Raw genomic sequence first — 14,878 nt, forward strand, 5'->3', positions numbered from 1 at the left:
CAGCTGGAGATACCCTAAATCAATTGGAAAAAAAAGTGGGGAACAGCCTAGAACTCATTGGCACAGGAGACAACTTCCTGAACAGAACACCAACAGCACAGGCTCTAAGAGCAACAATCAATAAATGGGACCTCATGAAACTGAAAAGTTTCTGTAAAGCAAAGGACACCGTCATTAAAACAAAATGACTGCCTACAGATTGGGAAAGAATTTTCACTAACCCTTTATCTGACAGAGGACTAATATCCAGTATATACAAAGAACTAAAGAAGCTGAAAAGCAGCAAACCAAGTAATCCAGTTAAAAAATGGGGAGCAGAACTAAACAGAGAACTCTCAACAGAGGAATATCGAATGGCAGAGAAACACATAAAGAAATGTTCATCCTCATTAGCCATCAGGGAAATGCAAATCAAAACAACTCTGAGATATTACCTTACACCCATCAGAATGGCCAAGATGAAAAACTCAAGTGACAACACATGCTGGAGAGGTTGTGGAGAAAGGGGAACCCTCCTCCACTGCTGGTGGAAATGTAAACTGGTACAACCACTCTGGAAAGCTATCTGGTGCTTTCTAAGACAATTAGGAATAGTGCTTCCTCAAGACCCAGCTATACCACTGCTAGGCATATACCCAAAGTTCGTTCAAGTATACAAAAGGGATACTTGCTCAACCATGTTTATAGCAGCTTTATTTGTAATAGCCAGAACCTGGAAACAACCCAGATGTCCATCAATGGAGGAATGGGTACAGAAATTGTGGTATTTTTACACAATGGAATACTACTCAGCAATCAAAAAGGAGGAAATCATGAAATTTGCAGGCAAATGGTGGGATCTAGAAAAGATCATTCTGAGTGAAATATCCCAGAAGGAGAAAGACAAACTTGGGATATACTCACTTATATAGACCTATAAGATATGATAAACATAATGAAATCTATACACCTAAAAAAGATAATCAATTGAGCGGACATGGGGTAAGATGATCAATCCTCCTTTAGAAAGACAGATGGGATGTACATTGAACATATGACAGGAGTCTACTGAGCGCATCTGAAAGACTCTAACTAGCAGTGTTTTCAAAGCAAAGACTCATGACCAAACCTTTGGCAGAGTACAGGGAATCATAAGAAAGAAGGGGAGTTAGTCTGATGGGGAAAGGATAGGAGCTCCATAAAGACCAAATATATCTGGGCACAGGGTCTTTTCTGAGACTGACATTCAACCAAGGACCATGTATGGATATAACCTAGAACCTCCACTCAGATGTAGCCTGTGGTAGCTCAGTAACCAATTGGTTTCCCAAAGTGAGGGGAACAAGGACTATTTCTAACAGGAACTCAATGACTAGCTCTTTGGTCTCCCCACCCCCGAAGGGAGGAGCAGTCCTGTTAGGCCACAGAGGAGGGCTTTGCAGCCAGTCCTGAAGATACCTGATAAAACAGGATCAGATGAATGGGGAGGAGGTCCCCCCCTTCTATCAGTGGACTTGGAAAGGGGCATGGTGGAGATGAGGGAGGGAGGGAGGGACTGGGAGGGAATCAGGGATCGGGACATGGCTGGGATACAGAGTTAATAAAATGTAACTGATAAAAAATAAAAAGAAAATATTTTCTGGGCCTTGGAGCAGGAAATCTTCTTTTTCTTCTATTCCTATTATCCTTAGGTTTTGTCTTTTTATGTTGTCATGAATTTCTTGGATGATCTGTGTCATGATTTTTTTTTAGATTTAACATTTTCTTTGAGAGATGAATCTATTTCTTCCACTGTCTTCCACACCTGAGATTCTTTCTTCCTTCTCTTGCAGTCTATTGGTTATGCTAACCTCTGTAGTTCCTGTTTTCTTCCCTAAGTTCTTTCTCTCCACAATTTCCTTCATTTGTGTTTTCTTTAATTTTTCCATTTCTACCTTCATATCTTGAGCCATTTTGTTGATTTCCTTCACCTGTCTAACTGTATTTTCCTGTTTTCCCTTCAATTCCTTCAGCTATTTGAACAATCTTCTCTTTCTTTTATTTCTTTCAGTGATTTAAGCATTTCCTCTCTAAAGTTCACAAACTGTTTGGCTGCAACTTCCCATATTTTTGGGGGGATGGCCATAATCTGTTTGTTTTTATCTTCTGCTAGGTCTTTACACATTTTATTTGTTTCCTCTTCATGAACATAGATGCTAGGTCATGTTCTTGAATTTCTATTATGCTGGGGTATCTATGGTGACTTGCCCCTGAATAACTGGGTTCTGTAGATGCCCTATTTCTCTGTCTTTTGTTGGTTGAGCTTTTATAATGGCCTCTACCCATTGGGCTATCTTAGATGTTTTTTTAGTTAGTTTCTGGAATACTGTGGTGGAAAAAATCTCCTTGGTGGAAAGAATGTTTTGCTTGAAGGAAGCCTTCTCAGCTTTTTTGTATAATTACTGGATGAGTGGTGATTTTCAGGAGTTTTTGTTGTTCACCTCAGGCATGGAGACCTGAGTGGTAACTGTGGTCATTGTTAGTCAAGAGGACTCTCCTCTCACCTGGAGCAGTCCTAAAGACTGCTGTCCTGCTTCTCAGTCTCTTGCTGAAAATTTTGTGATCTGTTGCTGTAACCTGTGTGTCCTCTGGTTTGCTCAGTTTTGTTAGGGATATTTTTTCCCCTTTGGAACAGTATCTGGGGGTTGATATCAGGGATTTTTGGGCTTTTATAGGTCTGAGTTTGGGGATCTGTGTGCCAGCAAGTACCCAAGCACTATTCTATGGCAGGTGGTTACCACTCTCCTGGTAACAGCAGGCTATCTGGTGCACAGCAGGCCCCTGGTTTGGGCCGGTCTGCTGGACATTTTCCAGGAATTTACTGGGTGGCCTGAGCCTGTCCCCTTTGCTTTGTTCCCTGTGAGGATTTCTCCCGACATTGACTCCCACTCTCTGGTGCTCTAGAAAGCATAGCTCTGTCTGTGCCAGAGAGCTGGGCATGCAGCAACTGTCTGTGCCCTCAGCTGGAGCCCAGTTCAGTGATGAGGCTTCTACTCACTCAAGACTTTTTCAGGGAAAGACTGGGTGACCCAAATCAGTACCATTTCCTTCCTTCCCTGTGGGGTTTTCTTGCAACTGTGACTTCCAGTCTCTGGTGTTTTTTGTGCCCACTGATCAGCCTCGGAAGGGGATCAGGACATGTAGGCATGTGGTTCTGGTCTGGTGACCTAGTGCCTACGAGACCCGGGATCTCTTCCCGGTACTGGCTGGGTGACCTGAGCATCCGAATGATTCCCTAGCTGTGTAGGTTTCCTCTCACCAGGGAAACCTGATTGCTGTTGTTTTAGGACCCAGAGTTAGCCTTTTGGTCGCTGTATGGAAAAAGTTGTCCTGCTCCTCAGAGGTAGTATTCTTGTGCAGCCATCTTGTCCCCCTCTCCCGTCTTGAATTTCTTGAATGGTCTATGTTAAGAATTTTTTAGATTTAACATTTTCTGTGAAGATACATCGATTTCTTCCATTGTATCTTCCACACCTGAGATTCTTGTTTCCATTTCTTGTAAGTGCATTGGCTTTGCTTACCTCTGCTTTCTTCCCTAAGTTCTTTCTCTCCACAATTTCCTCTATTTGTGTTTTCTTCAATTTCTCAAAAAAAAAAAAAAAGGAATGCTACATGAATTTGAGTGTCATCCTTACACAGGGTCCATGCTAATCTCTGTGTATCATTCCAATTTTAGTATATGTGCTGCCAAAGAGAACACCACATAATTCTTTCAAGTAGTCATTAGTAAATTCATAAATTCATGTGTCCTTGACTTATCAGCATCACATTATTACAGATTCCATTATTATTTGTTAAATACATAGATATGTCCTCAGTCAGTGAATTATTTTCTGTGAAAATGCTCCATTACCAAGACAAATATTTGAACAAAAAGTGTTTAATAGGGATATTGCTTATATTTTTAAAGAAACCATCCATGATGTCATGTCAGCAAGCTCTCATTTTTTTTTAGTCCTTCACCAAAACTGAGACCTTTTCATACTGAACCACAGCAGCAGGCAGACTGAAATAGACAGAGACAGAAAGGGAAACTGAAATAGACAGAGAAAAAAAGAGCTAGAGAGACAGATTCAGAAATCGAGAGACTGAGACCAAAAGAAACGAAGATATAAAGGAACAGAGACAGAGAGACAGAGACTCCATTCTGTCTGGTCACTTTCATTAACATATAAACCTCAAAGAACATACTCCTAAAATATAAATCCAAAAGGAATTATATTTTTTTAATATTTTTTTTATTTTAGTTTTTATTAATTACACTTTATTCCCCCTGTGTGCCCCACAAAAAAACCATCCCTTCCCAAACTTACCTTCCCTCATCCTTCTCTATGAATGCCCCTCCCCAAGGCAAATGATAGGGGAGGTCTTCTTCTCCTTCCTTCTGATCCTAGTCTATCAGGTCTCATCAGGAGTTGCTGCATTCTATTTCTCTGTAGACTGGTAAGTCTGCTCCGAAATCATGGTGAGGAGATCAAAGAACAGGCTAATCATATATGTCAAAGGTAGTCCTTGTTCCCATTAATTTGGAAACTACATGGACACTGAACTGCCATTGGCTACATCTGTGCAGAAGTTTTACATTTTCTCCATACATAGTACTTGGTTGGAGTGTGAGTCTCAGGAAAGACCCCTGTGCTCAGATTTTTGGTTATGTTGCTTGCCTTGTGGAGCTCCTGTCCTTTCCAGATCTTCCTATTTCCCACTTCTTTTATTAGATTACATGCATTCTGCCCACCTGTTGGCCATAAGTGTTAGCATATGCTTTGATAGTCTGCAGGGCAGAGCCTTTCAGAGGCCCTCTATCGCAGGCTCCTAATTAGTTCCATGTTTTCTCTCCTAATTAGTTCCATGTTTTCTCCTTCTTCTGATGTCCATTCTCTTTGTCTTTTAAAATGGGGATTGAGCATTTTAGCCAGAGTCCACCCTCCTGAATAGTTTCTTTAGGTGTACAAATTTTAGTAGGTTTATACTATATGTTTCTATGAGTGAATATATACCATGTGTGTGTTTCTGCTTCTGGAATAGCTCACTCAGAATGATATTTTCCAATTCTCACTATTTACCTGCAAATTCATGATTTCCTTATTTTTAATTGCTGAGTAATATTCCATTGTGTATATATACCACAATTTTTGTATCCAATCTTCATTTCGGGGGCCATCTGGGTTGTTACCACATTCTGGCTATTACAAATACACTTCTACAAACATGGTTGGGTAAATGTCCTTTTTGTGTACATGTGACTCTTTTGGATAGATGACTTTTTTAGATATATATGGTATAGCTGGATCTTGAGGAAGCGCTATTCCAAGTTGTCTGAGAAAGCACCAGATTGATTTCCAGAGTGGTTGTACAAGTTTACATTCCCATCAGCAGCGGAATAGGGTTCTCCTTTTCTACAATCTCATCAGCATGTATTGTCAGTTGAGTTTTTTATCTTGGTCATTCTGACAAGTATAAAGTGAAATCTCAGTGTCATTTTGATTTGCATTTCCCTGATGGCTAATGAAGTTGAGTATTTATTAGAGGGTTTCTCTGCATTTAATATTCCTCTATTGAGAATCCTCTGTTTAGCGCTATTCCCCATTTTTTTTAATTGGATTACTTGATTTTTTGTTTTTCAACTGCTTTAGTTCTTTATATATACTGCATAATAGCCCTCTGTCACATACATGCTTGGTGAAGATTCTTTCCCAATTTGTAGGCATTTGTTTTGTTTTGATGACAGTGTCAGTGTCCTTTGATTTATAGAAGCTTTTAAGTTTCATGAGGTCCCATTTATTGATTGTTGCTCTTAGAGCCTGTGATGTTGGTGTTCTGTTCAGGAAGTTGTCTCCTGTGCTAATGAGTTCAAGACTCTTACCCAGTTTTTCTTCTATCCGATTTAATGTGCCTGTTTTTATGTTGAGGTCTTTGATCCACTTGGGCTTTAGTTTTGTGAAGTTTGATAAGTATATATGTATGTGCATTTTTCTACATGAACACATCCAGTTATACCAGCATCATTTGTTGAAGAAGCCATCTTTTTTTTTTTCATTGTATGGTTTTAGCATCTTTTTCAAAACTCAGGTGTGAATAAGTGTGTCAGTTTATTTCTGTCTTCTATTTGGATCCATTGATCCACCATTCCTTTTTTATGCCCGTACCATGCACTTTTTATTACTGTTGCTCTATAATACACCTTGATCTCAAGGATGGACATACCTTTAGAAGATCTTTTATTGCAGAGGTTTGTTTTAGTAATTCTGGACTTTTTGTTTTTTCATATGAAGATGAGAAGGTTTCTTTCAAGCTCTCTAAAGAATTGTGTTGTTAATTTAGTGAGAATTGCAGTTAATCTGTAGATTACTTTTGGTTAGATGGGCATTTTTACTATGTTATTCCTGCCAAACCATCAGCATGGGGATCTTTCCTTCTTCTCATATCGCCTTCTAATTCTTTCTTCAGTGACTTAACATTTTTTTCATGCAAGTCTTCAACTTACTTGTTTAGGGTCATACAAAGTTACTTTATGTCTTTGTCTGAATACAAGAACACATCAAAAATACCATCCACTATGATCAAATTGACTTCATCCCAGGTATGCAGGTTTGGTTCAACATAGGAAAATGCATCAATGTGATCCACCATATTAACAAAATGAAAGAAAAAAAACACATGATAATTTCCTTAGATGCTGTGAAAGCATTTGACAAAATCCATCCTCCATGTTTAAAGTATTGGAGAGATCACAGATACAAAGCACATACTCTCTCTAAATATAGGAAAGGTAACATCCAGCAAGCCTATAGCCAATATCAAACTCAACTGAGAGAATGTTAAAGCAAACCCACTGAAATCAGGGACAAGGCAAAGCTGCCCACTCTCTCCATATCTCTTCAACATAGCTCTGGAAGTTCTTGCTAGAGAAATAAAACAACTGATGAAGATCAAAGGGATAGAAATGCCAAATGAAGAAGACAAAGTATCAATATTTGCAGATGATTTGATAGTGTAACTGAGTGACCCCCCAAAATTCTACATGGGAACTACAACAGCTGATAAACACCTTTGGCAAAGTGACTGGTGTCACAAAAATCAAATAATATTTACTATTGATATATCTTCTGGGAATGCTGGTGTTGTTCCTAAGCAGCTGTATACTCAAATTACCACACAGAGACTGAGTTTACTTAGTTAACCTAGAACACAATGCTGGGCAACAGTTACTCCACTCTAAAACTTTAAGCCCTCATAGTTTCCTAACATTTGGATTTCCCACATTATACTTGCTTTTTGTGAAATCATAGGTCTGGTTCATGCTCAGCATCCTCCAAGAACTCCCTCCCAGCTCCATTCTTCTAACTCTCCTCTTGCCCCTTCACCTGCCACTCATTTCCTACCCTCTAGCTCCTCCCCTCTTTCATGGCCTCTGGCTCCTCCCAGCTCAACATTGTGTCTAGTTGCTTTATTTTGGCCTGTTTACACAAGAGTTGAAACAGGATGCTTAGAGTGAGTATCACAATGCAATAACCGGATTGAAATCAAAGACTGTGGGGGAGAAATCGGCATTTGAAGGAACAAAGGTTGGGTTCATACATAAAAAAAAAAAAACATTATACCAATAGACTGGATTCAAAATTAACTCAAAAAAATCAGTAGCCCTCCTATATACAAAAAATTAAAGGGCTCAAGTGGCACACCTGAGCAAGCAATGCTGCCACTAACACTACGTTTAAAGGGCTTGTCTGGAGGAACACAGGAGGAGACACAGCTGCTCTTCTCCTAGGCATATAACATGGACCCATTTCACCATCCTGAAGGCCCAATATTAAATGTAAACACTAGGACCAAGAGGGTTCCTCACTGACAATTTAGTAGGACACAGCTGCCCAAACAGCAAGGTCAGCCTAGGCAACTCTGTTCATAGAGGTTTGGCAACACTAGTTTGGAAAAAAAACTAGCTGTCAAATAGTTTTTTTCCCCTCATTTCTACATTTACACTCAGATTTTTTTTTTCAGCACCTGTCCCAGGAATTGTCTGGTTTCTGAATGCGTCTGGTAATTGTAATTCTGCCTCCTGGCCTTGGCAGATGTGGCTATTTTCTAAGTTCTATGTCTCAGAGACTTTCCTTGGTGATCTCTGCAAGCAGGGTGTTCTGAGTCAGAGAAGTAGATAGCAAGCTCCCTGTAACCTTACAGACCGCAAACTTTCTGTAACCTTGAGTGAATTTCTGGATGCTTTGCCAAGTGGCACAGATGTTTTCCTACTCTGAAAAAAAATTTGCTTGTAACCTTTGCTTTATAAGTGTTGTTTGCTCATTGAGTAAAGTGAGACTTGATCAGGAATCTGTCTTTTCTCTATTCTTCATGTCTCTGTCTCCCCATTTATACTCCCTCTTTCATGTGGACCCTTTTCTGTTGGTATAATGTTCTTTTCAAATGTATACAGCTTACCCTTGCTCATTCAAATGGTGATTTTCCTCCCCCCACATACACTCTCTGGTTTCAATCTGGATATTGCATTGTCATAAACTGGCCAAAATAAAACAACTAGCCACAACGTTGTGCGAAGGGAGGAGCCAGAGGAGAGGAATGAGGGGAGGAATCAGAGGGCAGGAAATGAGTGGGTGAAAATAGCAAGAGAACTTGGAGAGAGTGCTGGAGGACAGATCTTGGGACTAAGTGGAGATGGACTGGACATACTATTTCACAAAAAGTAGTTATAATGGGTAATATCTAAATGTTAGGAAATATGAGGGCTTGGAGGTTCCGGAGGGAGCAACTATTGCCCAGCATTTTGATCTTGGTTAACTAAATAAACCCAGGCTCTGTGTGGTGATTTGTTTATACAACTGTTTAGGTCTAAGAGCAGCTTTACCAGAAAATAAATCAATAGTAAATATTAATAGTCACTTACAACAATTGGCATCTAATTAATCTAAGTATCCACACAACTTAAATCACACTTTATCACAATTGGGGGGGGGGGGGAATAAGCTCCCAGTGGAAAAAAAAACCCAAGTTTAAAAACTAAAACTTTATACCCAGGTAAATTACTATCTCTTTAAGAGAGACTCTTAAACCCGTCCAGGAGCAAAGGGCAGCCTACTGTAGGCAGACCTGAGACTTAACAAAATTTGCTGCTGCTGCATTTTATCTAAGGTGTAAACAAGCTTCACTCCTTTATGCTGTGGCTGGCTCAACTGGCTCAGCTCCACAGCCATATCAGGAAAGAAAGACATTGGAGGCAGAGAGACCTCTAAATGGAGTTTGGCCTAAACTTCAAGTAAAATAAAAAAAAAAAAGAAAAAGAAAATGCCATGACAGAGGGTGTTTTAATCCCTTTTGGCTTCATTTTGGCTGTCTTAGTCATAGATCTGATTTTAATGGTGTTGGTTCTTCTCCATACCTTCTCCAAGAAAAAAGGAGAAAACGGAGAAAAAACAAGGATTGGAATCCTAACTTACATTCAAAAAAAGAGCACTTTTCCTAATAATTAGATTAATAAAGTCTAAAATTCAAAGCTCTCTGGCTGTAAGATACATGTCAGCTCTTTCTGGTAAGGGTCTACAAATTCATTGAAACAGCAATAAAAATAACCAACTGGACTTTGTTACAACATAAATTGGAACAACTGACCCCAAACTTAAAATTTTCTTGTCTCTTTGTTTGATTTTCCTTTAAAGGCTTTGAGTAACAGTGATACTGATTTGAATATATATATATATTTGTATTGGTGAAGGTTGATGAAGGCACATGCCTTTATTGCCAACACAAAGTAAAAAGAAACAGGCAGATCTCTGAGTTCAGGATCAAGCTAATTTACACAATAAAAGCCAGGATGGCAACTCCTGCTACTAAGCCATTTACAGAGATACTCTAGATTCAAAATGATAAATTTTCCTAAGGTTACCATGTAAATTCTTTTTTCTTAATAATAGATGTTATGTCCTTACTGATCTAAAGGTGGGATTCATATTCTTTTTAGGTTTATGTAAAGAGAGATAATATCACATTGGTCTGAAAACTGCTTTATCCATTTATATGTGAGATAATTTCATGGGGGAAAATGTTGGTAATGCCTATGTAAAAAAGACACAAGAGGGTGAAAGATGGCAAAGTACATGCCAACCTAATTTAGTATTAAATACTCAAAAATTATATTCATATGTTCAAAAAAAAACTGTCCATCCCATATCAAAAAGAGGGTAAGCCCCAGAAAGTATCCAAAACCAATGTAAAAATCCAGGTTCAAGATGCCAAGGATATACTTAACACTAAGGGTAAGAGAGTTTATATGCTAATGCTCAGAGAGTTTATGTAAAGTTTGGGTCTAAAGGCCTAAGTGTTCAGTCTGTATGAAAAAGGGGCAAGCCAAAAAATACTCACTATCAATATAAAGCCTAGAGTATGCTTAAAGGCTAAAGGAAAGAGGGAATTAAAATTAAGTTTGGCTATAAAGACATAAGTACTCATTCTATATAAACAAGGAGAAAGGACAAATAGCTACAACATATATAAAAATATAGGACTAAACCTTAAAACAGGTACAAGATACCTACAGTATGCTTACATTCAGAATTTAAAAAAATGATTTTATATAAAGTTTACTTAAAACATACATTTTCTATTGCTCAAGGCAAACAACTTGTCTCTATAATGGGAAGCTTCTCTAGGGAAATAGGTAGCAACTTGGCCTAATATAACAGGCATGCAAGAACCCAAAAAAGATATTTTGATCTAACCAACCTTGTTTTGATTTCAACATGATAATGATTGTATGTTCAATAAAAATGGCAAGTTATATTGCTAATCCCTTGGCATGGGAAACATAAAAATGTATCTCCAGCCAAAACTGCAACAATACTTTGCCAATAAATCCTTGGCTATAATATCCTCAAAATGTAATAAGCTAACCTTTTAATTGATACAGATTAAACTGGCTTACAGTTTAGTTTCATCCTGTACATCTCTTACATTCATAATTTTAGAAATCTGTAATGCTCGTGAGAAATTATATGTTTACAGAACAAAAGAACTGGACTCCAGAAATGCTGGATCAAACCTGACAGAATCGTTCTTCAGCCTGCTGAGACATTGACACATCTGTTCCAGCATCTTTCATGTTCCAGCATTCTGCCTGTTCCTGCCTCAACTGCATCATTTGCTCTTTCTTATCAAAGCCTGCTCTCAAAAGAACTTTGAAGAAAGCTACTAATGTTACTTGGTCCAGCATTTTAGACTGTTCAAAAGAGGACTTTTGTTAAGCCTAAAATTGCTCAACATTCAAAGACTAGCCCACAAATGTTATTGCTTGCTTAATTAGCCATTTTTTTCCCAATTTTACTTGGGCTCCCTACAGGATTTCTATATGTGCAAAATGTCAGCTAGAAGAAATCCATGTGAACAGTGTCCAATTTTTCTTAAATGGGGTTAGGTATGTTTTTGTTTGTATGATATGGCTATGAAATTTTATTGTCATTGGGAAATGTTTATTATTAATGGTCTTATTCAAAGTGAAACAAGGAATATATAGGTATATCTTATAGGAATAGAAAAAAGTTGGAATTTTGAATCTACTCAGGGTTTTATTTCTTATTCTCAAATAAGCTTATTTTTAACTCATTGGTAAAGGATTTTGTATATTAATGCAAAAATAATTCTTTTGGTATATTGGTATAAGCTTTAGTTTATTGATACAAATTCAAGGTTACTTCCAATACTTTTAAACTGCTATTAAAAACTGGTGAGGGTATTAGGTATTACAAATTAATTGCTAGTTATTCAACTCATAGTCATATCAGACACTTGTCTACTTTATCACAGGAGTATACTTCCATACTTCCTAGGTTTAACAGATATGATTTTGTAGACAGATTGATTAGATAAAGATAGGTAGTCTTCAAAAACTTCAGAGACCTACAGAATGTGGCATTTGAAAGTGTCTTTAATATTTTAAGGATTCTTTGACAATGAGACAAGTCATTTCCTGGCAGTAGCCCACCTACCTGAAAGAAGATGATGAGCATCTAAGAATCTCTATATGGCAATGGCTATAAATGTGCTACAAAAGCCACTTGGGTAAAGAAATTACCCTTGCTTTACAACAGACAAATTCTGCTAAAAATGGGCAAGCTTAAATGCAAGACAAGTCTACTGCTGAACTCTCCCAAGACAGCAAGTCCTAAATACTTCCTGCTTCATATATATGTCTGTCAAATATTCTTAGCCAGAAGGCTGAAGATGATTCTCCAACATTATATAGAGTTATGTGTGACTGTTCAGGCAGCAAACAATCTCTGTCAATTTTTATTTTTTGGTTCATACACTTCCTACTTATTCTAATAGCTAATTTTATTTCCTTCTCAAGTCTCGATGGGGTTGAAGACCAAATAGTTGTAGTGCCACAATTAAGCTTGAGTTGTTTAGAAGTTCCAAAATTTATTCATATAGGCAATACCAATAAAGATAAAAGTTAATTTAGGTATAGAAATTTTAACTTGTCAAGATAGATAGCATAACCTGATACATTCTCCTAAATTGCTAAACACACATGGAGGACATTGCACATGAAGATTTTTCCCTTCATAATAATAATAATTTCATAATTATTATTGTATTGAAAGAAAAGGAGCCTTTTATTGGACTTAAAGGGGGAAATGTTGGTATGATATGTATACATCTTACCCTTTTTCATTCAAATGCTGATTTTTCCTCCAGCCCTACACACTCTCTGGTTTCAATCTGGATATTGCATTGGGATAAACAGGCCAAAATAAAACAACTAGCCTCAATGTTGTGCAAATAGCCAGAGGACAGGAAAGAGGGAGGAGCCAGAGTTCAGGAAATGAGTGAGAAATAAGGGCAAGAAAGCTTGGAGCACTGTGATCTCATCATAGCATTGTAATGTCTTATTATCATTGTGAAGTCATCTGGTTATGAAATAATAATAGTGTTCATGGATATCTTCATGGAATTGTTATGTCATGATAGCATTGTAATGTCATACTATTGTGATGTCATAAGATCATTATAATATCATAATACCATTGTGATGTCATGAGAGCATTATGATATCATAGTATGGTCATGGTGCAATACCATTTTGATGTCATAATAGCACTGTGATATTATTAAAGCATTGTGATGAAATAATAGCATTGTGATGTCATCATAGCATTGTGATATCATTATAGCATTGTTATATCATCATTTAATTGTGATGTCATAATAACATGGTGATGTCATAATAGGATTGTGACATCATAATACCCTTTTGATGTCCAAATACCATTGTGATCTCATATTACCATTGGGATATCATATAATTGTGATGTAATAATACCATTAGAATATCAGAATAGTATTGGGATGTCATCATAGGATTGTGATATCATAATTCCATTCTAAATGCATTATTGCATTGTGATGTCATAATAGCATAGTTATGTCATAATAATTATGTGATGTCATAATTCCATTTTGATTTCGAAATAATATTGTGATGTCAGAATACCATTGTGAGGGGAGGGGCAAGATGGCGGCGCCGGGAGGACTCTCATTCTGAGCAGCAGCACAGCAGGATCAGCACAGTGAACAGCAATCAGAACTCTCGGCCATAAAACACAGTCATTGTGTTTCCCAGGTGAGAGGATACCCCACGGTGGGGGATTCAATCAGCTTTTAACTCACCCGGCTAAACCGCGGAAGAGATCCCGGTTCCGCAAGACGCTTGGCTGCCGGCCGCCAGCCCCAGCCCCAGCCCAGAGCCACAAGCCAGTGTCTCTGGTCACGGTCCCAGACTGAACCTTGGGCACCACACTATCAGAGACTGGAATTTTCAGTCGAGAGATAACCCCAGGGTACAGGAAACGATTGGGACCGGCCTTAGGTCACCCAGACATCCCCTGGAAAAGACTCGGGCGGGTTCCACGGGCACCCCAGGAGCCAGCCCGGAGCCAGAGCCGGGGACCCAGTTTCCGGCACAGAGCCCTGCCTGCGTGCGCGCCTGATTCGCCGCCGGAGATAGAAACCGCGGGTCCGATCTCAGAGCACTCAGCTCACCCCCAACCTGAAAAGGTCCCCGGAAAATTGCCCACCTTAGGGAGCCACTCAGACTCCCAAAAGCCACAAAGGCAGACACAGGCAGTTTCTGCGCACCAGACAGCTGGCAGAGACTGAGCCGCCATCACACAGCTGTGCTCCAGGCACAGGCAAATTTCTGTGGCCAGCCAGCTGGCGGACACTGAGCAGTGTGCGCCAGGGCAAAAAAAGACACTAGGAGTCCGTGTCTCCAGAGAATCCACGGGGAAGGAAGGAAACTGTACTGATCTAAATCACCCAATCCTTCCCTAGAAAAAGTCTAGCAGTCTAGTGGGGCCGAGGCGCCAGCACTCAGCTGTGCTCCAGACACAAGCACAAACAGTTGAGGCACGCCTGATGTCCAACTGGGTCACAGCAGCTGATCATTAAATTTGCAACAAGAAACCCAGAAACAGGGCAGCTGCCCTCAGGACTTCCCTGGGTGAGAGGAGAACCCTCTCGACTAACAAAGACCACAGTTACCACTCAGGTCTATATCCCTGAGGTGAGTAACTCCTGAAAAAACACCAGCCATCCAGCGACTATACCCAAAAAGCTGAGAAAACTTCCTTCAGGAAAAACCAGCTTTCTGCAAAGGGGATTCTCTCCCCACAGGATCCCCAGGAAACACCAGAAAATAACCCCAAACTCCTAAGATAATACAATGGGTAGAGGCCAGCGTAAAAGCTCAAGCAACAAAAGACAGAGCAATATGGCATCTCCAGAACCCAGTTACCCAGGGGCAAGTAGCCCTGGGCACCCCACCATAACTGAAATCCAAGAAGATGACCTA

At 39.2% G+C, this 14,878-nt stretch overlaps 1 non-coding gene across 1 annotated transcript; it reads right to left on the bottom strand.

Moving 5' to 3' along the window:
* Positions 1–3,612: 3,612 nt before the first annotated feature.
* On the bottom strand, positions 3,613–3,718 carry LOC132651835 (U6 spliceosomal RNA). Its single transcript, XR_009589394.1, has one exon. It is a non-coding gene; the product is annotated as a U6 spliceosomal RNA (small nuclear RNA).
* Positions 3,719–14,878: the final 11,160 nt, after the last annotated feature.

Source organism: Meriones unguiculatus (genome assembly GCF_030254825.1).
Source record: "Meriones unguiculatus strain TT.TT164.6M chromosome Y unlocalized genomic scaffold, Bangor_MerUng_6.1 ChrY_unordered_Scaffold_25, whole genome shotgun sequence".
Lineage (NCBI taxonomy): Eukaryota > Metazoa > Chordata > Mammalia > Rodentia > Muridae > Meriones > Meriones unguiculatus.